The sequence below is a fragment of the Triticum urartu genome, chromosome 4 (genome assembly GCF_003073215.2).
Source record: "Triticum urartu cultivar G1812 chromosome 4, Tu2.1, whole genome shotgun sequence".
Classification (NCBI taxonomy): domain Eukaryota; kingdom Viridiplantae; phylum Streptophyta; class Magnoliopsida; order Poales; family Poaceae; genus Triticum; species Triticum urartu.
The window spans coordinates 225,849,655-225,875,371 of NC_053025.1; positions in this window are offsets into that span (position 1 = coordinate 225,849,655).

A 25,717-nucleotide genomic window follows, 5' to 3' on the forward strand; every position below is an offset into this window, starting at 1 on the left:
TAGTAACATCATTGTTCGACTTCTCGAAGAGGCGAAGAGTCAAGCTCAACCCGAACATGCCAGTTGCGAACCCTCGTGTGGTAGTCTTTGTGTAGGGATGGGGCGTGGTGTGCAACCGTCGGATTCAGATCTTATGGTTATTCTGGCGATTGCTTGTTATAGTCATCTTACGAAAATCAAATATTCCCGAAACAAACCCGACCATGTTTCTTGTTTCTAGACATGAATAGGAATAGACAAATGAGAGACGTGGGACGTAGTACATATAGAGCAAACTGAGTACATACGGAGCAAACTGAGTGAATCTAAATATTTATCTTTCTAGAGATTTCAACAAGTGACAACACTGTAAATGTGTACATACGGAGCAAACTGAGTGAATCTACACCGCAAATATTTAGGAACGGAGGGAGTATTAAGTTCCCTTTTTCCCTCTCCGCCTTGGTCACGGTGCGCAATATTGAGTAGTGCTACTACTGACTCATCTCTTTTTGACACCCATTTATGTTGATATGGCTTGAATGCCAACGAGGGAGAGGGTAGCGGTTCCCGAAACGTTGAACGGTCAATGATGCCTCCTCATTCAATGAGCATGCAGATGTAAGTAATTGGAGCAGCAAAATGGAGCCACCATGATGTGAATGCAACGCTATTTGGACTCTCATATAAAGGCGCCTCACCACTCCAATCCATCTTCTCCTAGTATCTCTGCAACACTGCTCACTCTAATCCAACACCAAGACCAAGTCACCAGAAGCCACAAGCACCCATGGCATCGATGGACGCAAGCGGTGGCCGCTATGCCAGACCGTCCAAGACGCCAACTTGCGGCCCCGCACCGCACAGCGTTTCAAAACGGTGCTGGCGACCGTCGGCGTCATAGGCCTCATCGATGACGGCTTTGCCTCTCGCATGTGTGAGATGATGCTCCACTCCATCCGTGAGTTCACCGCTGACAAGAAGCGCGTGGACGACCTTGTCGTACTCCCCCAGCCCACGCGCCCAGGCTCCTCGTTGTCTGCCACCCTCATCAGCCTCAAAGGTGATGAACTCTTTGAACCACCGGCGGCCCTGCAGCTGCCGGAGGTCGCGACGAAGAATGTGCACCCCGAGGCTGCGCTCACCGCGCAAAGCCTCGCCATACAAGAAACCATCGACCTGCACATCGACGTCTATGAGGAAATCGTCTACATAGGCCACTACAAGACCAGCGAGGACAGAAAGACGTTGGCCTTCTTCCATCGGCTGGAATCTTTGAACACCATTGTTCGGAAGCACATTGACTTGGCCACAAAAGCCACTGCTACTTAGCCGCTATTCGATGGGCCGGCGCCCTAAGTGGAGGAAGAGGAGGTCATGGATGGATGCATCTTTCTTCTCGCCTCCTGTAACCAACACTACATCGCCTCGTGGCCTTAATGTGTTAGGGTATTTCATTTTTATTCCAGTCGTAAATGACATGTGTGATCCCTTGCTCTTATTTGGCATTAATTATATGTAGTATCACTGTCTTCGTCCTGGTTTACTACCTACGTCCTGGTTTATTATTCCCTTTTGTAATTGATGGTGTCTTGCATCTTTCCAATGCATTTTTACTCCACTCAATAATTTATTATAAAATTTCTATAAGGACACTTTTCACTGGACTAAGGGAGTAAGTACAAGACCAACCTACATGGAGGGAGTATATATATTTGTGGGACAACCAAGCTTATATATGGAGTATTCAAAATTGAGCATTACTACATGTCACGAGTTCAAAATGAGAAAGTGGAACAAGTACAACACGCCTGTGCCATTTGCGTCGCAACCCACACTTTCATTCCGGCCTGCCACTCAACACGCATTGGCTTGGCATTTTCTATCTACAAGTTAAAAATGTAGAGACTACCTTGGCATTTTCTATCTACAAGTTATAAAGGTAAAGACTGCCGCGTTCGCCTTGCACCCCCACACGGTCTGTCGAGCACGCCGCTCATGCTAGGGAATGCTTGTTGTCTTAGCAGTTTCACTCTCACGTGGGGCCGTAGTTGAGCAAACTGACTATCGGCAAATCCCCACCCCACCTACCACGCGTCGGCTGAGTTAGAACTAGAAGAGAGAAACGAGGGACAAGAGGTAGCTATAGCACGGACGTTGTTTTCCGATGCCACTCGTGTTGACAGAATAGGAGTACCAAGTACTCGTATGTCTAGTACCACTAGTTGGGTGCGTGCAACCTATACATGTCATCACTTTAGGTCTCCTTTTCGAACCGCAGCTACGCTTCATAGTACATATTTTCTCATGCATTTTTCCTCCTATATGTACTCCTAGGCTATTTCGACGTGATTCCTTTCGCCGACATGTGAGACATAGAGCATCTGGGTCGTTGGGCATGCATGACTTGGGATCATATGCAACCATGTCATCGTACTTTACATTTCAGACCTCACGAATTACATGCAAACCCCTTGTAGAAGAATAAATAAATAAATGAATTACTACATGCAAACCGGATTATTTTCATAGAAACGGGAGCACGTTCACTAAAAATACTAGACCTAAACCAGTCTAAGGGCCTCTTTGATTCGCAGGATACTGAAAACACAGGAATGGGGAAACTAGGATGGCGATGCACCAAGAGGAGGAGGAAGAGGACTAGTACTGTACTTACATGCTAGAGACTGGACTGTAGTAGGAGTACATTGTCTTTTATGGCCATATCACCACATTATTTTCTATGGTCACCATTGTAGTTTGTGCCAAATTTTGACCAAATATTTAGCTAACAAAATGCTAATGCATGTAAAAAAATAAGTCGTTGGATTCATATTTGAACATAGTTTTGAATGATATAATTTTTGCTAACATGCATGAACATTTTGTTAGTTCAATCCATAGTCAAAATTTGACACGAAATACAATGGGGACCAATATACCACATGATTCTTTGCTCCTTCTTACGTCACCGACATGTGGGAGACCTAGCACCCGGGTCGATGTGTCATGCACAAGATTAGAGTGGGGAACGAAAGGGGACTCACCCTAGTCGTAGGGTCGCAGTAATAATGACTATAATTAGCAGTCCTATCACAAGACCCCATCTTTCCAGCAGTAACGAGCCGTCAAATCACACAGCAATGCCTTTCCATTAGTAAGTTGAATCCACTAGTCCCTCACTCTCCTCGCCTCACTGTCAAACCGGCTATGTGAAAGCTACCGCATGTACTACTCGGGAAAAGCCCCGGCCTCAACTTTTAAATACTCCTAGTATAATTTTGTATCGACGAATTGCGCCATGGAGTAGAAAACCAAAATAAAAATGTGGTACATATAAACAAATACAGTTCAAGATCTAGCTAGTAATTCGTGATGTAAACCATGCATGTGTTTATACATATAGGTTACTTTAAACTACCGAGTCCATTGATGCAATGTGGTCAAACTATACCGTCGATATCTGAAAGCCAAAATAGTTCGAGCTTGTTTGTTCTATATGTACTAGTACTATATGTTTATTCACCCGCGGGGTTGCTCAATGAATGGATGGTCGGGGATCACAAGTGAACAATATAATACTAGTAGTACTAGTAACTAGAACTAGTACGTACAGTACAAAGTGCGACGTGCAATTAGTCACGTTAAATATAGAGTTTCTTTTCTTTAATGCCACCTATACAAATTGAAACGCTTGTTGTGGAGAGAAAAATATAATCACTCCACTATATATATAGACAGGAGCCTGAGCGCTAGCTTTACTAGAGTTGCTATCTTCATTCTCTCATCCTCTCCAGATCTAAAGAAGACAACGGTAGGGACTCTCTCTCTCTACTCACCGCCGGTCACAGATCCGGCTGGATCCCTTCGGTTGGGTTGTGTAGGGGACTAGGTATATCATTCACGCAGTCATCACCGCTCAGGGAGGAAACCCACAGCTTCCTGTGGGTCCTGATGCTCTGCCCGTGGTGTTCTCTTCGACACAACGCCAGCTCGGGAGGTCCTCGGACCGCTTCTTCCTCCCTGTCGTATTGTGAGCAGATCCAACCTCCTGCCGCCCTCCTGGCCACATCCCGATGACCCTGAGGTATAAGTTCCTTCGAAATGGCCTTGCTCTACTGCTCGAGCACCCCACGAGGCTGTATGTGGATCTTTTTCTACTTCCATCACCTCTTGCAAAGCCACCTAAGTTTTTAGTATTAATAGAGGCAAAGCTACTTCATGTAGTCGAGTCTAGGACTTGGTTCAAATAGCTAAGGGGGGAAAGTTGTAGCATGAATATAGGACTTGATTCAAAGAGGAAATAGCAAGGGGAAAGTAGTAGAGACTTGATACCCGACCGGTCTCTTGGTTGAAAAGGGAAATAAAGGGAAAAGGGAGTACAGAATGGATAAGGAATATATCTATTATTGGTTGAAAAAAAGATAGAAACTGCCGACTGGTGGACAAGTCAACAGAGTATGTCCAGGATTAGATTTGCTGACCTCACATAGTAAAAGATCTCCATGATTAGATTTGCTGCCCTCACAGAGTATGAAGAAACTCGGCATCACCACTTTATGCCTCCCTGTAGGTACATTGTGTTGATGAGTCCACAGTCGCATGTCCTTATACCAACTTTTTGCTGTTGGTAATGTAAGGCAGCATGTAAAATGAAGCAATCACACTGTTACCATAAGGACATGTCTATCCAATGTTAATGTTAATCCAATGCGTCCAGTTATATGATGCAATTAAACTGTGTAACAAATGGTACTCCTGCTATTTTCCCAGTATGATAAGTAAGTTGCTTCTTTACGCTGTTGAATATCCTGGTGTCCCCACTGTCCCATGGCCTAAAACCAACTCTTTAGCTATTGTTGATCTACCGTATCTGCTAAACAAGCAATGCCACCATTAAAGTAATCCCATATTTTACGAATGTCATTGTTGATCGTAATGTTTCTAGTAACGTGAAGCAATGCTACCGTTTTAATATTTCTACTGTCCTTGAGTGATTGCCATGAACATAATCAAGATGCTTCTTTTCATTTCTTGTATGTTTCCTATCTTATTATTGACCAGTAACTATTTTCTTTCTATCTTTTTGTGCGGATAGGGTAATCCGTTTCACCTCGTTGCTATTGTGACCTTTTGGTGAACTTCACAAAACACCTTTTTTGGAATGAGTGTCTTGTGCAGTTCAACTAAAATGTCACGTGGGCAACGTCTCTCAATTTTGGTGGAACTGCACGAAATATTGATTGGAGTTTCCAAAATCTTCATCAAACTTTGATGGTAATCTCATGCAACATTTTCTTAGCCTTTGCAAGATGAGCCGTCACTGTCACCACAATGGCACTTTATTTTAGAGGAACTGCACAAAAGGATAAGAAAATTATAGTTCCACATTGCATGATCAGGACAAACAACCTTAATGTTGCTCAATTTTAGTGCAACTACTAAAGAAGAACATGCCAGCTCATGAGAGCAACTACTTCTTGCTAGCCGAATGATGCAATATTTGCATCATTTAAGGTGAACTGCAGAAAAAGTCGCATGAATTGAATCATCAAGTGGATCTGCAGGTTGACCACATCGAGTCGTGGCGGCATAGAGGACCATCTCTCAGTTATGCTTCCCATGATCGGGTATGTTCCTTTTTGGTTGATTTTGACTCTGCATCTAGCTAGTGATCTTGTGCTACTGTTTTGGAACTACTACTGCCAAAGATAAAATGAAGTAATAATACATTTAAAATAGAGCTATTGTCTTAGATACCATTTCATTTCCAATGTAGATATCTTGCAGAAGACCTATCCGGCAGAATCAAGTCCATGTGCACTGCATCAATCACATAGCTGCATTGAACTAGTTGAGTCCATCCCGACTACTGTTGAGGTGGCATGGGCCCTCTCTAACTGGAGGGCGCCATAATTTTAGTGGAACTGCACAAAAAAACTGATTGAAATGATTCGACACTCCTCCTTCTTATGCCACACTGAGGTGTTAATGGATGTCAATGAATCACCTTCATGGCAAGATACGGGGACATGAAGAATAACTTGATCTCCCAAAGTCATCTCACAAAGGTTAGTACTGTCCATTTATCAACATGATTGTGCTTTGTCATACTGTGCTAATGTAGTATTTTTTAAATAAAGCTATTCTATCACAATCTTTTCTCGTTTTCTAAATAAAGTTTGCTTCAACTAGTGTCACTATTATAGTAATCATGCTCTTTCTTATCTGTGTATATAAGAATACTCAACTACAGATGTTGTGATGGTCAAGAGCATCCACCAAATTCTTGGGTTGTATGACATGGCTAGCCAAGATGGCTTTAATCCCGAGATTCACTTTATCCAAAGGCTCTAATGGGTTGGTTCTGAATCTTGCAAGATGGGAATCAGTGAGATGTGTAGGAATCTTTCTTGTACTTATTATTTGAATCTTATTTGTTGGTTCTGAATCTTGCAAGATGGGAAACATGGCATGATGATGCAGAGGACAACAACCATAACAAGTTGTTCAAAGTTGGTAGTATTGTCTGTGTAAAAGTGCGGCAAATGTGGTGATCATGTGCATCCTAAGGATAATAATTCTAATTGATTTGCATGTTGATCCTGTGGCACTGATAGAACGAGGCAATGCTTGGCTTGTTTTAAGAATAAATTTTAATTAAAGCTAATTAAATTTAAGTAAAGTGAGAACTAACACTTGTTATTACAGTACTAATATAGACCCGCTCATGAACCGACGCGTGGCCGGAATAGGTTTCTTAATGGAGGAGTTTGAATGCGCCGAGGGTGCATGTTCTGCCGAGCGTGCAACGGGCGAGGCAGGGGTAGTAACTGTTCTCGCCTGTACACACTCAGTTTACTGTTGAATGCAGTTCCCCAAGAGCTGAAAAACGAAGTGCTGCAGCCGCCTGCCCACTCGTTCACTTGAAGAGACTGCAATGGCTATCCGAGGGGTGAGCCTGCTGGATATGAAATTCAACAAGAAGTTCACCTTTGAGTTTGCCGTTCAGACCCATGGAAGCACCAAGTTGAATGTGATGTACACCAACAATCCAGACTCGGTAAAGCTCTGCCTCGCCAAGTTCATGATGAAGACATCAATACCATTGTTACACCCATAGCCCCTGCTGCTATACATACTGGACCAATTACTAGAGCTCGCGCACGCCAATTGAATTATCAGGTACTTTCGTTTCTTGGTAACAATTCTAATGTTCATGAGAATATGATGCTGCCTAAATTGGATACATTTGTTTTGCTTAGAAATGAAGTGCCTAGCTTGGACAAGAAAGATGAACCTTGGAGCAAGTTCAAGCATGGAGATGATGGCATGCGCAAGGGGATCAAGAACGGAGTTACAAGTGATGATTTCAGGACTTTGAAGCCACCATAAGGAGTGCATGAAGCCTTGGACGAAATATACAAGATGCCACTTCATAAATTTCATCTCGAGGCTATTCTAGGGGCTGCGTCACCTTATTATTGGGCCAGGCCCATGTATTTTCGAAATACTTAAGTATATGCTATTTTTAGAGTCTGTATGTGTGGGGAAACAAAAGTTAGGGTTGGTTTCGGACCCCTCATCCAAGGGCCACGAAATGCCTCCCTCTTCCTCCATATATACAGGCCTTAGGGCATCGTTTAGACTTTGGGTTTTGTTTAGATTAAAAGTCCGCCATAGCTGCAACTTCGCGTACTTCGTTTGTGTCCAACGACCAGACCAAGACGTCACAGAACCCCACCTTCATTAATAAAGCTTTCCTCTTTTATTCACAATATCCAGATTGCAATCTCAGTTTCTTGTTTGTTCTTCGTTTGCTCGCAGGAAATAGACTCTCGTGGTCAGGTTGATCGTGCTCCGGCGTGGTCAATAACCCTCGGAAGTTGGTTTAGCGATTGCTAAGGCGCGATGTCTTCACACGTTCGTAGTTGGATCGTCAAAGTCGACTCCCACAGAAAACGATATCTATCTCATCGAAACATTTGGACACTTTCGCCTCTATCATGTGGTATCAGATTTCCAGGTTGCTCGGTGAGATTTTACAGTTTTTCGTAGTTTAGATCGAGTCTGTTCTTCATACCTACAGTCCATGAAAAAAAATTCAAACGAAAAATTAGGGTTAGTTCATCATATCCGAACCAATCTGAGCCTTTGCATAGTCTTTTCAGTATTTTGCTTTGTTGAATTTGTGGTTGCATCGTCGTGTCTAGTTGCTGGTCTTAGAGTCTAGTCTCTTAGAGTTTCGAGTTCTGGTCATAAGTTGTCACGCCGCCGCCGCACCATCATCATCGCCCGTGCCGTCTACCACCACCGCTTATCCGCCATCGATCCGTCTCCATATACAATCACCAATTTGTATCCATATACCACCACCAATCCGTATCCATATACCACCACCGCTGCCATATCCTACCACCATATATCCACCACTAATCCGAGTTCCTTTCATATTAGGTTTGTTTTCCAGGTCCGTCTAATTTTCGATTCGTGTTTCCTTGCCTGAGTAGGTTTCGGAATAAAAAAGTCTGGAGACCCCCGGGCAGTTTTTAGGCCAAAATTTTCATAGGCAATTTTTTTCCCTATCCTATATTTTTGGCTTTTCTGAGTCTTTTGAGCACATGCCATCATAGTGATTTTTTGTCACACTTTTTCGTCGTCGCTACCCTGATTTCCGAAAAAAGTCAAAAAAAATTCGTGCCCATCTTGTCAGTTTAACGAGGGAAAAGTTTTGAGACACTTGCCATTATAGTGATTTTTCACAAAAAAAACAAAAAGAGGAGCGCCAAAAAAATTAGAGCGAAAAAAGGTCCCAGAGTGTGCGTTTCCCTTGTTTACGTGTAGAGCCGTGATTTTGTTAGTGTTCTAGGCTCGCATCTCTAGCACGGTCTAGCCTAGGACCAGCACAGTACTGTCGTTGAGCGTTTATTCAACTTTGCATCTCTGAATAGATTATTGCTGACCCTTTTTGCTACCATATTATAAGCCTTCCCAGCTTCACATACATCGACATCGTGCGATTGATTTGCCCTGGTAATCGCTCTATCCAAGCGTTGAGAGTTTTGAGTACGACGGTTGCCGATCACCGCCTGCTGCTGGGTAAGAACTGGTAAGAATTTGAGATTTGCTTGACGGATTTGTGACACCCACCACCACTTCTTGTTAGTAGTCTGTAGGATCATATTCTTGTGTGTTTCTATTGCTGCTTACCATGGCAGGATCACAAGCCGACGATACTGACTGGGAGAACATGACGAATAAGGAGTTGCATGATAAATTTCAGCAAATGATGAGTGCACAGGTGCAAGATGTGCTAAACAGATTTGAAGAGGCCATGGAGAAGATAGATGGCATGGACAAGATGTTCGAAACAATACTCGATAACAAGTTTAATGAATTGCTCGCACGTCTTCCACCACCACCACCGGCTGCCCCTAACGCACCTCTACAACAACAACAACGTCGCTTTCCAAATCAAGTGGGACGAGCACAGCGCGTTCCCATTGACCCTGGGCAAAATTCTGGTTCCGCTGTTGATGCTTCTGTCGCTCCTGCTGCTACTGCAGAGGTGGAGGACCATTACGAGGATGAGGTTGATCAAAATCAGAACTATGTGCAACCACCAGCAACACCACCACCAGGTCGTCCTCAGGTATATCATCGCAACGGTAGGGCTGCACCACCATATGAGGTACGAGATCATGACCATCTTTCTAAACTGAAATTGAATATTCCACCATTTGAGGGTAGATATGTTCCTGATATATATCTTAATTGGGAGTTAGAAACTGAACAGCGTTCTACCTGTTTACAATATCTAGAGGAGAGACGTGTTCCTGCTGCTGTTTGTGCTTTCACTAGCTTCACATGTGTTTGGTGGTATGAACATTATAGATTATATCATATTCCAACTACTTGGGCTGCTTTGAAAACTGCTATGTGTACTCGTTGGGTTCCACCATATTATCAACGTGAATTACTTCAAAAATTGCAGCGTTTAAGACAAGGAAAAAATTATGTAGAAGAATATTATCAGGAATTACAAACTGGCATGATTAGATGTGGTATTGTTGAGGAGAATGAAGCTATGCTTGCACGTTTTATGGGTGGATTAAATAGAGAGATTTAGACCATTCTAGATTATAAGGAGTATACTAATATTACTCGTTTATTCCATCTTGCTTGTAAAGCTGAACGTGAAGTGCAGGATCGACAGGCATTGGCGCGAACTAACTTTTCTGCAGGTCGATCTTCATCATGGACACCACGTGCATACTCTACTTCCACTACACCAGAACCTCCATCAGGTGCCACCTCCAGCCATGATACAAGAAAGCAGGCACAACCACCACTATCTGCCAAGAGCACACCTGCCGGTCCTCCACAGAGCTCTTCTTCGTCCATGGCATCAACAGGGCACACAAGTGATATTATTTGTCATCGTTATAAGGGAAGAAGACATTTTGCGAGAGAATGCAAATCTTAGCGTGTCATGATTTCTACTGAGGATGGTGGGTATGAGTCCGCTAGTGACAATGATGAGGAGAATTGGCTCTTATTACACATGAAGAACACGGTGGAGATGATTCTGATCATGAGACGCAGTACATGGCTGCTGAAGACGTTGACAGGTATGAATGTTTATTTGCTCAACGTGTTTTGAGTGTGCAGGTTACACAAGCTGTGCAAAATCAGAGGCATACTTTGCTCCATACAAAGGGAGTTGTGAAGGAACATTCTGTTCGCGTCATCATAGATGGAGGGAGCTGCAACAACTTGGCTAGCATGGAGATGGTGGAGAAGCTATCTCTCACCACAATACCACATCCACATCCTTACTACATCCAATGGTTCAACAACAGCGGCATGGTTAAGGTAACATGTACTGTTCATGTGCATTTTAGTATCTCTACATATGCTGATTATGTTGATTGTGATGTGGTACCTACGCAAGCATGTTCCTTATTACTTGGTAGGCCATGGCAATTTGATAAAAAAATTGTACACCATGGTAGAAACAATCAGTATACTCTTGTTCATAAGGATAGAAATATTACTTTGCTTCATATGACTCCTGATTCCATTTTGAAAGATGATATTAATAGAGCTAATAAAGCAAAACAGGAGCAAAGTAAGAGTGAAAATCAGATTGGGGCAAAAGAATTGGAGCAACAAATGAAGCCTAATAATAAACCATCTAGTGTTGCCTCTGAAATTAAATTGAAAAGTGCATGTTTACTTGCCACCAAATATGATATTGATGATCTAGATTTTAAAAAATCTGTTTGCTATGCTTTTGTGTGAAAGAGGCATTATTTTCATTCAAGGACGTGCCTTCCTCTTTGCCTCCTGCTGTCACTAACATTTTGCAGGAGTTCGCCGACGTCTTTCCACAAGACGTGCCACTGGGATTACCACCTATTCGAGGGATTGAGCATCAAATTGACTTAATTCCTGGTGCATCATTACCCAACCGTGCACCATACCGTACCAATACAGAGGAGACGAAGGAGATTATGCGTCAAGTACAAGAACTGCTCGACAAAGGTTATATACACGAATCCCTTAGTCCTTGTGTTGTTCTTATCATTTTAGTGCCAAAAAATGATGGTACGTTGCGTAGAAAAATGCGTTGATTGTAGATGAATTAATAATATTACTATTCGTTATAGTCATCCTATTCCTAGGCTAGATGATATGCTTGATGAATTGAGTGGCTCTACAATATTCTCCAAAGTTGATTTGCATAGTGGATACCATCAAATTCGTATGAAATAGGGAGATGAATGGAAAACAGCATTTAAAACTAAGTTTGGATTATATGAGTGGTTAGTCATGCCTTTTGGGTTAACTAATGCACCTAGTACTTTCATGGGATTAATGAACGAAGTTTTACATGCTTTCATTGGATGATTTGTGGTAGTTTACTTTGATGACATATTGATTTATAGAAAATGTTTGGAGGAACATTTGGAACATTTATGTGCTATTTTTATTGCTCTACGTGATGCACGTTTGTTTGGTAACCTTGGAAAGTGCACCTTTTGCACCGACCGAGTATCTTTTCTTGGCTATGTTGTTACTCCATAGGGAATTGAAGTTGATAAAGCCAAGATTGAAGCTATTGAGAGTTGGCCACAGCCCAAAACGGTCACACAAGTGAGGAGTTTCCTTGGCCTTGCTGGTTTCTATAGGCATTTTGTGAGAGATTTCAGCACCATTGCTGCACCTCTCAACGAGCTTACAAAGAAGGATGTGCCTTTTGTTTGGGGTACCGCACAGGAAGAAGCCTTCACGGTATTGAAAGATAAGTTGACACATGCTCCTTTACTCCAACTTCTTGATTTTAATAAGACTTTTGAGCTTGTATGTGATGCTAGTGGAATTGGATTAGGAGGTGTGTTATTACAAGATGGCAAACCTGTTGCATACTTTTCTGAAAAATTGAGTGGGCCTAGTCTGAACTATTCTACTTATGATAAAGAATTATATGCTCTTGTTCGGACCTTATAAACATGGCAACATTATTTATGGCCCAAGGAATTTGTTATACATTCTGATCATGAATCTTTGAAACAAATTAAAATTCCAGCAAAACTGAACCGTAGACATGCTAAATGGGTTGAATTCATTGAGACTTTCCCGTATGTCATTAAACACAAGAAGGGTAAAGAAAATGTTATTGCTGATGCATTGTCTCGTCGTTATACTATGCTTTCACAACTTGACTTTAAAATATTTGGTCTGGAGACCATCAAAGATCAATATGTGCATGATGCTGAATTTAAAGATGTATTGCAGAATTGTAAGGAAGGGAGAACATGGAACAAGTTCGTTCTTAACGATGGATTTGTGTTTCGTGCTAACAAGCTATGCATTCCAACTAGCTCTGTTCATCTTTTGTTGTTGCAGGAGGCTCATGGAGGAGGATTAATGGGACACTTTGGCGTCAAGAAGACGGAGGATATACTTGCTACACATTTCTTTTGGCCAAAGATGAGACGGGATGTTGAGCGTTTTGTTGCTCGCTGCACTACATGTCAAAAAGCTAAGTCACGACTCAATCCTCATGGTTTATATATGCCTTTGCCTATACCTAGTGTTTCTTGGGAGGATATATCTATGGACATTGTTTTTGGTTTACCTCAAACAAATAAGGGGAGGGATAGCATATTTGTTGTCATGGATAGGTTCTCGAAAATGGCACACTTTATACCATGTCATAAAAGCGATGATCCTGTTAATGTTGTTGATTTGTTCTTTCATGAAATTATTCGCTTGTATGGTGTGCCAAATACTATTGTTTCAGATCGTGATACTAAATTTCTTAGCCACTTTTGGATATGTTTATGGGCTAAGTTGGGGACTAAACTGCTTTTTAGTACTACTTGTCACCCCCAAACTGATGGACAAACTGAAGTAGTCAATAGAACATTGTCTACTATGGTTAGGGCTGTTTTGAAGAATAATAAGAAAATGTGGGAAGAATGGTTGCCTCATATTGAATTTGCTTATAATCGTTCATTGCATTCTACTACTAGGATGTGCCCTTTTGAAATTGTGTATGGTTTCCTACCTCGTGCACCTATTGATTTTTTGCCTCTTCCACCTTCGGAGAAGGTTAATTTTGATGCGGAAGAACGTGCTGAATTGATTTTAAAAATGCATGAGTTAACTAAGGAAAACATTGAGCGTATGAATGCTAAATATAAACTTGCTGGAGATAAGGGTAGAAAACATGTTGTGTTTGCACCCGGAGATCTTTTTTGGTTACATTTGCGTAAGGATAGATTTCCTAATTTGCACAAATCAAAGCTAATGCCACATGCTGATGGTCCTTTGAAGGTGTTAGAGAAAATAAATGATAATGCATATAAACTTGAGCTGCCTGCAGATTTTGGGGTTAGTCCCACTTTTAACATTGCAGATTTGAAGCCTTATTTGGGTGAGGATGATGAACTTTCGTCGAGGATGACTTCATTTCAAGAAGGGGAGAATGATGAGGACATCAATACCATTGTTACACCCACAACCCCTGCTGCTATACATACTGGACCAATTACTAGAGCTCGCGCACGCCAATTGAATTATTAGGTACTTTCGTTTCTTGGTAACGATTCTAATGTTCATGAGAATACGATGCTGCCTAAATTGGATACATTTGTTTTGCTTACAAATGAAGGGCCTAGCTTGGACAAAAAAGATGAACCTTGGAGCAAGTTAAAGCATGGAGATGATGGCATGCGCAAGGGGATCAAGAACGGAGTTACAAGTGATGATTTCAGGACTTTGAAGCCACCATAAGGAGTGCATGAAGCCTTGGACGAAATATACAAGATGCCACTTCATAAATTTTGTCTAGAGGCTATTCTAGGGGTTGCGTCACCTTATTGTTGGGCCAGGCCCATGTATTTTCGAAATACTTAAGTATAGGCTGTTTCTAGAGTCCGTATGTGTGGGGAAACAAGAGTTAGGGTTGGTTTCGGACCCCTCATTTAAGGGCCATGAAATTCCCCCCACTTCCTCCATATATACAGCCCTTAGGGCGTCGTTTAGACTTTGGGTTTTGTTTAGATTAAAAGTTCGCCATAGCTGCAACTTCGCGTACTTCGTTTGTGTCCAACGACCAGACCAAGACGTCACATAACCCCACCTTCATTAACAAAGCTTTCCTCTTTTATTCGCAATATCCAGATTGCGATCTCAGTTTCTTGTTTGTTCTTTGTTTCCTCGCATGAAATAGACCCTCGTGGTCAGGTTGATCGTGCTCCAGCATAGTCAATAACCCTCGGAAGTTGGTTTAGCGATTGCTAAGGCGCGACGTCTTCGCACGTTCGTAGTCGGATCGTCAAAGTCGACTCCCACAGAAAACGATATCTATCTCATCGAAACATTGGGACACCTTCGCCTCTATCAGTTCAAGTAGTACCTACAGGAGGAGAAAGCACAAGGTCGCAGGACTAGGCCTTGTGCCCATCCATTCGTCTCCTGGTAGGGACCAACAGATCGCTGTCGCCCAGGTATGTGTGTGGGACGAGGTTCTCGTCTACCGCTATTGTAGGGCCATCAGAAGTTCTGGAGCATTTACCCGTTTCATCGGCAGTGCCGACTGCACCTTCGCTATGGTGGAGAGAAGGAAAAACGCGATGATTCGGCCATCTAGTGCAACAAGCTTGTCAACATCCAGAAGCAATACAAGATCATCGGCAACGGGCAGGAGAAGGACTCCGTGGTTGACCTGGCCGCGACGATCATTGACCCCTGCTATGCCAACATGAAAGAAGATGTCGATACCAAGAACTTGAACACGTGGGAGGTACCTCTAAATCTAGCCTACATAACCTACGCGGCCAGGGACGCATACACATGCCACGACATGTACAGGCGGATCTTTGACATGAGGGCGTGTCTGCTTCCCGTAACCGATGAGTACACGGACAGCCACAGCGTCATGATCAAGCATGCTAGGAAGGTCTAGATGATGTAATTTATCTGTTTATAAGCATCTTTATCATGTGGGTGTTTCGTGCATTAGCCTATGTGTCGTAATCATCTGTTTTGTCAGAAATATTTCATCTAAGAACCCAATTAACCTGTTTGCTTTTTTGAGTGGCTATTTACTTATGTAAACGGGCTTTAAATTCTAACATGTTTGCTTTTTTGAGTGGCTATTTGCTTATGTAAACGGGCTCTTTGTCAGAAATATTTCATCTAAAACGCAAATGGGCTTTAAATTCTAACATAATTTATAAACGGGCTACATAGACTCTACATCATTGTTTCACCCAGCCCACCAAATGGATCAAACAAAACCAAACGGACTGGCTGACATGTGGGCCAGTAGGCCAAAGCCTAAGCACTTTCGCAAAAAATATAGAAAGTTCGAAGCCTAATCAAGGTGTTGGATTTACATCCAACGGCCGACATTCTTCTTCAATTTCTCGTCTTCTTCCTCCAGCACTGTCGGGACCGCCTGCTCCAGCCTCCAGCGTCGAGCGGCATGCTACGTCCATTTTACATCATGTTCTCCTACTATTATTTATATTGTTTTTATCCATAATAATGCTATTCGGAGTAATTCTAGCCTTTTCTCTCTCATAATATGCAAGGTACACACAAAGAGGGCGAATTCCGACAGCTGGAAATCTGGACCTGAAAAAGCTACGTCAGGCTACCTATTGTGCACAACTCCAAATGATATGAAACTTTACGGAGATTTTTTATGGAATTTATAAGAAATATTGGAGCTAATAATTACCAAAGGGGCACCACCAGGTGGGCAGAACCCACCTGGGCGCGCTAGGGAGCCCAGGTGCGCCCTGGTGGGTTGTGCCCTCCTCGGCCCACCTCCGGTGCCCCTCTCCTACTATATAAGTCGTTTTGACCTAGAAAAAATAAGGAGAGAAGTTTCGGGACAAAGCGCCGCCGTCTCGAGGAAGAACATGGGCACGAGCACTTTTGCCCTCCGGCGGAGCGATTCCGTCGCGGGAACTTCCCTCCCGAAGGGGGAAATCATCGTCATCATCATCACCAACAACTCTCCCATGTTGTGGAGGGCAATATCCATCAACATCTTCAATAGCACCATCTCCTATCAAACCTTAGTTCATCTCTTGTGTTCAATCTATGCACCAGAACTATAGATTGGTACTTGTGGGTGACTAGTAGTGTTGATTACTATATGGTTAATTTGGAGGAAGATTATATGTTCAGATCCATTATGCTATTTAATACCCCTCTGATATTGAGCATGATTGTCGTTTGCGAGTAGTTACTTTTGTTCTTGATGTCACAGGAGAAATCTTATTGCAAGTAATCATGTAAACTTGATATGTGTTCGCTTAGTGGTGTCATGTGAACATCGCTTACATGATAGTTCACCATATTTGGGCCTAAGGGAATGCATTGTGGTGTATTTATTAGATGATGGGTTGCGAGAGTGATAGAAGCTTAAACCCTTGTTTATGCACTATTCCATAAGGGACTGGTTTGGATCCCAAAAATTTAATGCTATGGTTAGATTTATTCTTAATACTTCTGTCATAGTTGCGGATGCCTGCGAGGGGGTTAATCATAAGTAGGAGGCTTGTTCAAGTAAGAACATCACCTAAGCACTGGTCCACCCACATATCAAATTATCAAAGTAGTGAACACAAATCAAACCAACATGATGAAAGTGACTAGATGAAATACTCGTGTACCCTCAAGAATGCTTTTCTTATCATAAGAGACCGTTTTTCCTGTCTTTTGCCTCAAAAGGATTGGGCTACCATGCTGCACTTTTAAAACCATTACTGTCACTTGATCATTACAAATTATCTTGCTAAAAACCGTTTGTCATTTCCTTCTGCTCCTCGTTGGGTTCGACACTCTTACTTATCGAAAGGACTACGATTGATCCCCTATACTGGTGGGTCATCAAGGCCCTTTTCTGGCGCTGTTGACGGGGAGTGAAGCGCTCTGGGTAAGGAAAAATTATTACTACGTGTTGAAATTTATGGTCACTTGCTACTATGGAAAATAATTCTTTGAGGGGTTTGTTCGGGCTATCTTCACCTTGACCGGAACCACAATTAATTACCCCTCAACCTACTGCACTTACTGAAAATATTGGTTATGAAATTCCTTCGGGTATGATAGAACAACTGCTAGCTAATCCTTATGCAGGAGATGGAACCGAACATCCTGATATGCACTTGATATATGTTGATGGAATTTGTGGATTACTTAAGCTTGCAAGTTTACGAGGAGATGAAGCTAAGAAGAAGGTTTTCCCTTTATCTTTGAAGGGAAAAGCATTGGCATGGTATACGCTATGCGATGATATTGAATCTTGGAATTGGAATTCCACCAAAAAATTATCCTATGCATCTAGCTCATCGTGATCGGAATTATATATATAATTTTTGGCCTTGTAAAGGAGAAAGTATAGCTCTAGCTTGGGGGAGGCTTAAGTCAATGTTATATTCATGCCCCAATCATGAGCTCTCAAGAGAAATTATCATTCAGAATTTTTATGCTCGGCTTTCTCGTGATGAGCAATCCATGCTTGATACTTCTTATACTGGTTCTTTTACAAAGAAGACTATTGAATTCAGGTGAGATCTTTTAGAAAGAATTAAACGTAACTCGGAAGATTGGGAACTTCACGAAGGTAAAGAGTCTGGTATTAAGCTTAAGTATGATTGTGTTAAATCTTTTATGAATACCGATGCTTTTCAAAAGTTTGGCACCTTGAGTCTGAGATAGTAGCCTCCTTTTGTGAATCAGTTGCTACCCGTGTTGATCTCCCTAAAGAGAAGTGGTTTAAATATCACCCACCTATTAAGGAAGAAATTAAGGAACCGGTACCAGCTAAATATGAAACTATTATCTATAATGTTGATCTGGTTGTTCCTACTGCTTATATTGAAAAACCACATTTCCCTGTTAAGATAAAGGAACATGCTAAGATTTCAAGCGTGGTCAATAAAAGTAATATTAGAGCACCTAAACATAGTGTTTCTATGGTTAAAGATTTCCTGGTTGAAAATTTAGATGGACATGTTATTTACTTCTATGATGAAGCTGGTAGAATTGCCAAACCCGATGAAAATGATAAACATAGACCTGTTGTTGGCATGCCTGTTGTCTCAGTTAAAATAGGAGATCACTATTATCATAGTTTATGCGATGTAGCACTACTGCAGGATACTGCTAATGCGACACTACGATCAGAGACCCTTTGCCGAAACTGTGTGCGATGCAATAATCACAAACGGTGGTGTAAAAAACCGCAAAAAAGTTGCAAAACGTTTGCAACGGCGGAGCCATCAAACATGGTTCAGATTTTAGTTGCGTGTGCGATGCAAGACGCACAGTTAATCCATTCAAACTATCTGCGATGAGGCGGAACAACAGAAACGGGCAACCATAACAATGTGTGTGCGATGCAGGACACACATTTAATCCATTCGAACTGTTTGCGATGAGGTAGAACAATAGAAACAGGCATCCGTATCAATGTGTGTGTGCGATATACGGCATACAGTTAACTCGGACGAACTGTTTCTATCAGGGAACACAACAGAAAACGGTTCAACTTAACAAGTGTGTGTGATATGCGGCATACAATTCACATGGATGAACTGTTTGCTATGAGCCAAAAGAACACAAACAAGTCGTATAAACAAGATGTGTGTGATACGTGGCAAACAAGCAACTCAAATGAACTGTTTGTGATGAGAAATTACAACACAGACGGTCAATGCAGTTATTTCGTGTCCGATTTTGTGTGTACAAAAAACTTCGAAAAATGCAAACTAGTTGGTTGCAGTGGACACTACTAGAAAAACAGATATAGCCAATATGGACACTAATGGCGCACTATACATTTGGTGCCCATTACTAAATAGTAATGGCGCACCATGTGTAGGTGCGCCATTAGTAACCAAAACAGTAATGGCGCACCAGGTGAAAAGTGTGCCATTACTAGGTTTGACCAAGGTTTGACCCAGTCATACACATAGTAATGGCGCACTTTGTATAGGTGCGCCGTTACTAAGTTGACATAGTAATGGCGCACCTTTACAAAGTGCGCCATAACTATGTGTATGACTGGGTCAAACCTTGGTCATACTTAGTAATGGCGCACTTTGCATAGGTGCGCCATTATTATGTCAAACTTAGTAATGGCACACCTATACAAAGTGCGTCATTACTAACTTTGACCAATGTTTGACCAAGTCATACACAAAGTAATGATGCACTTTGTGAAGGTGCGCCATTACAAAATGCACCCCCCCCCCCCCGTGGACCGCCTTTTCAGTTTTAAAAAAATAAAAGAAAATGATGGAAACGTCAAAAATAAAACAAAATAAGTTTCCCATGTGATATGTGGTCTAGTTGTTTGGAAAATTTACAAATATGAATTCCGACTTTATTTGCAAAATCTCTCTGGAATTTAGTAAAATGGGCATAACTTTTGCATACGAACTCGGATTAAAAAGTTTTTTATATGAAAAATCATCTACTCGAAAAGTTACATCCAAATTCAAGGGGGGACCCCATTGAAGATTTTTAGAATCCCCAAAAACCTAACAGAATAAAAGATACGGGGCTTTTAAGATCTAGAGGGGGGAAATCGAGAAAATTTCAAACTTAGTAATGGCGCACCATTTGCTAGGTGCGCCACTAGTAATAGAAAAAAATTGGTTTCGAATTTTTTTTGGGAAAAAACGTTGAAAATATGAGACGTAATATGACCGGGAAGTTTGAAATATTTTTTCAAAATTTCATCACACTCATGAACATGAACAAAGTCCTAGACATCAATAGGGTTTAATAGGATTGATATGATAGATATATGAACAAGTGCCTGTTAAGTGAGCTGGTGCTGGGGTTGGATAGAACTCAGAAGTTAAGCGTGCTGGGGCTGGAGCAGTGTGAGGATGGGTGACCTTCTGGGAAGTTTGAACACGGAGTGCAATTTGACTTGAGATTAAGCATATTGACCCGAGATTAAGCCATAGTGACCCAAGATTAAGGAAAAATTGAACAAAAAATTGAAAAAAATTGTTAGTAATGGCGCACTTCTATGTGGTGCGCCGTTACTAAGTCAGATAGTAATTGCGCACTTCTAGGCATAGTAATGGCGCACTATGTGGTGAGCCACTATTACCTGGGATACTAATGGCGCACCAGAGGTGCGCCATTACTATTTGTTACTAGTGGCGTGTTAATAGTGGCGCACCTATAGTGCGCCATTAATAGCAAAAACTGGTGCGCCACTAACAACCTTTTTTCTAGTAGTGGGAAGAGTATCGCTCATGATGCGTCTGCGAGTACTCGTGTGCGAGGATGGGTGACCTTCCGGGAAGTTTGAACACGGAGTGCAATTTGACTTGAGATTAAGCATATTGACCCGAGATTAAGCCATAGTGACCCAAGATTAAGGAAAAATTGAACAAAAAATTGAAAAAAATTGTTAGTAATGGCGCACTTCTATGTGGTGCGCCGTTACTAAGTCAGATAGTAATTGCGCACTTCTAGGCATAGTAATGGCGCACTATGTGGTGAGCCACTATTACCTGGGATACTAATGGCGCACCAGAGGTGCGCCATTACTATTTGTTACTAGTGGCGTGTTAATAGTGGCGCACCTATAGTGCGCCATTAATAGCAAAAACTGGTGCGCCACTAACAACCTTTTTTCTAGTAGTGGGAGGAGTATCGCTCATGATGCGTCTGCGAGTACTCGTGTGCGATGATTAGTATGTTACACACACGTTTCCTTATGTTAACGTGTGTGAATTTGCAATATGGTCAGTTAATATGCAAATCCCTTCTGGTCATCGGGAATACGCTTAAACTCAATGAACTGTGTACGATACTAATACTTTCCTTGAAAATTTATGAACTTGGGTAATAGCATTTGAGTAACATATATATATAGTGGTTACACTATTAGACAAAAGGAGGATCTTCGTAACATGGTTTTGACAACCATATGGTCCATATCTACATACTTAACATAGTAACAACTATCACATTTTAAGAGGCTAAGGGCCAACAACAATATGGTCCATATCTACATACTTACCATATATAGTAATAGCTAGCACATTTTAAGAGGCTGAGGGCCAACAACCACAACTATCCACTGGAAGCAGCTTGATCACGGCAACTCGGCATCTCGTCAATGAACAGGAAGAGCCCTCCTGTGCCTTGGTAGATCATGAGTAGAACAGTGTCTCAAATTTTCCAATATGGATGCATTGCCACAAGAAGTGAGAGCTTGTTAATTTGAATGGTTCCATTTCTGCACGAAATGTAGTACCTTGCAATCACTTTGGTGTTATTAGCAAGCACAAGTGTAATTCGACCATGCCGGGAAATCGATCCAGGAACTGCTACAGGAGGCAATTTCTGCTGACATGTAGAATAAAAACAATTGTAACATATCGTTGAAGATATATATAGTTTATGAGCATCAACATTGAAATAAGACTTTTAACTAGCGTTTTTTGCACACAATTGGTCTTGTTTAGTGTGTGCACCATAGGTCTAATTAATCCCATCCAAAATCCAGCGTACATACACTGTGCTATCTCTGTCAGATTATCAACAAAGTTTATGACATGCTTGAAGTCCATCCAGTGAAATTTGGTACGCTTAGTAACATACAGATCATTCACTATGCATCCAACATATCCTGCTTAAAAGGTGGAAAGGTATTATTTATTCAGAACATGGCAGAAGAATATATAGTGCGCCTAAAAGGTGGAACGGACTCAGAATATGTTATCACAATTGGTTGCTTAAATAGTCATCAATTGGTTGCTTAAATAGTAATATGATAGAAAGGAGAAAGTTGAAAGGACACTAACCTCGATCAGACTTTGATCGGCTGATGACGTTGGGGAAGTTAACATCCATGTTAATTAGACCAGGCTGTGGTGCACGCTCTAGAATTTTATTGCCAGCTTTCAGTTCATAACACTTAGACATTTTTCTCCAAAGGTCCGCATTAAAATAGGAGTGACCATCTTTATCAGGTTTTACGCTAACCAACATTGTACATCCATGCTGTGTTGTCAATATGACATCCTGGGAGTCATCAGCAAAGTAAAGCCCAAGATTTCCTTCTACTCCTGTTCTTGCAAAGCAAGGGATGTACTGCTTGAAATGAAAATTAAGATCGTAAATTAGATATATTGAAATAACAGAGCAAGATGCACATATGGGAGTAACTGATAGAACAGATCCATATATATAGATGAAAGCAAAGTACAAAAATATAGAATTAAAAATAGATAATGTAATAAAGATTTGATGCAAATATATAGATAATGTAGCAACAGACGGTATATGTTCAAAATTTTAGGCCATGCCGACCGTGGTAGGTTGAGATTGAACATACCGAGCGCTCCCTGAAGTCATCCGGAATGGTGAGATATAACTTTGTTTCCGACTGGCCACGACCATAGTTACCTGATTTGTGCTCGCATTGTGGACACATGAATGAACACCCATGAATCAGCTAGAACAAAAATGATTCCATGGCGATTTCCGCCTGCTGATTAACAGCGACGGACGGACTTCGATAAGAGATGGGTGAATATTTCGCTAATTAAGTTGATTACCTTCTCCATGAGAAAAAACCCCAGTCGACCAGAGCCCAGAATATCGGTGCAGATAGGCGGCGGAAAGCGGTGGAGGCGAAATCCGGTGCCGTTTGGAGCGCGACCTACGCCCGCCACCAACAGCCGTCGAGCTTAGGGTGCAGAGTTGCGGAGGAGTCCGTGGCGAGTGAGTGGGGACGAAGTGGGTGAGGGTTTTCTTTTCCTTTTGCATCTGTGACTGAGCACACACGGTTCACAGAGGCGACGGAGATGAATCGTGTGCGATAGTAAATCACCGAGATTGAATGGGAATCCAAATTTCCTTTGCCCTTCATCCATGGGTTTTTTTCTACGATGAACATAAACCCTGCTAATCACCGTGTTCTAATTTAACACTTTTCCGGGTTCATTTACAATATTTAGGGGATTATGTGCATTTTGTAGGCATTAACGCACGCAATTCAAACAATCGGTGCATGAAAGGGTGCACAAGAACGACCTGGAAAAACCATACTCGTGGTATTTAGTAATTTCTCAAGCCTTTTACAAGGAATGGGAAGAGATTTCAATGGAATGTGTGGCAATAGTCAACCACAAACTCGTCATTTACTGGGTTTTCAACTATAGAACAATGAAATATGTGCTTGAAAAATATGACGGCTGGCACGGTGCCATGGTATGGCCTCACAGCGCCATAGTTAAAGGCTGAGAAGGTTTGATTTATGTCTTCATGCATGCCCTTCATAAATCGAATCATCACCGAGGAAGTTCAATCCTTTCGATAGGGAAATCACCAAGATTGAAGGGGAATCCAAATTTCCATCCTAGTTTGTCTTCCAGTTTTTTTCCAACGATCAACATACCGCCTCAAATGCAACGTGTTCAAATTTGACATTTTTGCGAACTCATTTACCATACTTAGGGGATTATGCGCAATTTATAGGCATTAATTATGCACATAATTCAAATTTGAACAATCGGTGCATGAAAAGGTGCACAAAATCGGTCTGGGAAACCATGCTCGTGCTATTTAGTACATTCTCATGCCTTTTACAGGGAATGGGGAGATATTTAAAGGAAATGTGTGGCAATAGTCAACCATAAACGCATCGTTTACTGGGTTAACTTCTATACAAAAAAGAAATAGATGGTTGAAAAAACATGACGCCTAGTGTGGTGCCATGGTATGACCTCACCGTGTCCTGGTAAAAATGTCGTCATGCACTCCTTTCATAAAAGAACCATCACCGAGGATGTTTCATGGTTTCGAGGGGGAAATCACCAAGTTTGAAGGGGGATCCAAATTTCCTTTGTCCTTTTTCCATGAGTTTTTTTCTATGATGAACATACAACCTGCGAATCACTGTGTTCAAAATTGGCACTTTCCAGGTTCATTTGCTATATTTAGGGAATTATGTGCATTTCCTAGGTATTAATGCACATAATTTAAGTTCAAACAATCGGTGCACGAAAGGGTCCACAAGAATGGCCTGGAAAACCATGCATGCTCATGCCATTTAGTAAATTCTCATGCCATTTACAAGGAATAATGGATAGATATTTCGATGAAATGTGTGGCAATAGTCAACCACAAATGTTTATCTGTTGGGTTTTCAACTATAGAAAAAAAATGAAATAAATGCTTAAAAAATATGACACCTGGCGTGGTGCCATGGTATGACCTCACCAAGCCCTCGTAAAAATTTGAGAAGGTTTGGTTTATGTGTCGTCGTGCACGCCCTTCATAAATCGAACCATCACCGAGGAAGTTCCATGCTTTCGAGAGGGAAATCCCCAAGATTGAAGGGGAATACAATTTTTTGTCCTAGTTTGTCATTCAGTTTTTTTCCAACGATCAACATACCGCCTCAAATGCAACGTGTTCAAATTTGACATTTTCCCGGGCTCATTTACCATATTTAGGGGATTATGTGCATTTTCTAGACATTAATGGACATAATTCAAATTCAAACAATCGGTGCATGAAAAGGTGCACAAGAACGGTCTGGAAAACCATGCTCGTGTTATTAAGTACATTCTCATGCCTTTTACAAGGAATGGGCAGATATTTCAGGGAAATGTGTGGCAATAGTCAACCATAAACGCGTCGTTTACTCGGTTAACAACTATACAAAAAATGAAACACATGGTTGGAAAACATGACGCCTGGCGTGGTGCCATGGTATGGCCTCACCATGCCCTGGTAAAAATTGGAGAATGTTTTCCTTATGTCATGATGTGCGCCTTTAATAAAATGAAGCATCACCGAGGAAGTTTCATGGTTTCGAGGGGGAAATCACCAAGATTGAAGGCGGGTCTAAATTTCCTTTGTCCTTTGTCCACGAGTTTTTTTCTACGATGAACAAACAACCTGCAAATCACCATATTCAAATTTGGCACTTTGCCAGGTTCATTTGCCATATTTATGGGATTATGTGTGTCGGGGGAAACGACACCTATGGGATCACTGGGATCCCTTTTTGCTATTGTTGGCGGGCGCGAGGTTGTTGAAAGAGCGGGGCTAGAAGCCAGCACGAGGATCGTTTACCCGGGTTCGGGCCGCGAGGATGCGTAATACCCTAGTCCTGCTTTGTTGTATATTTGAGTGTTCTTGAGTTCTTGAACTAGCTACGATG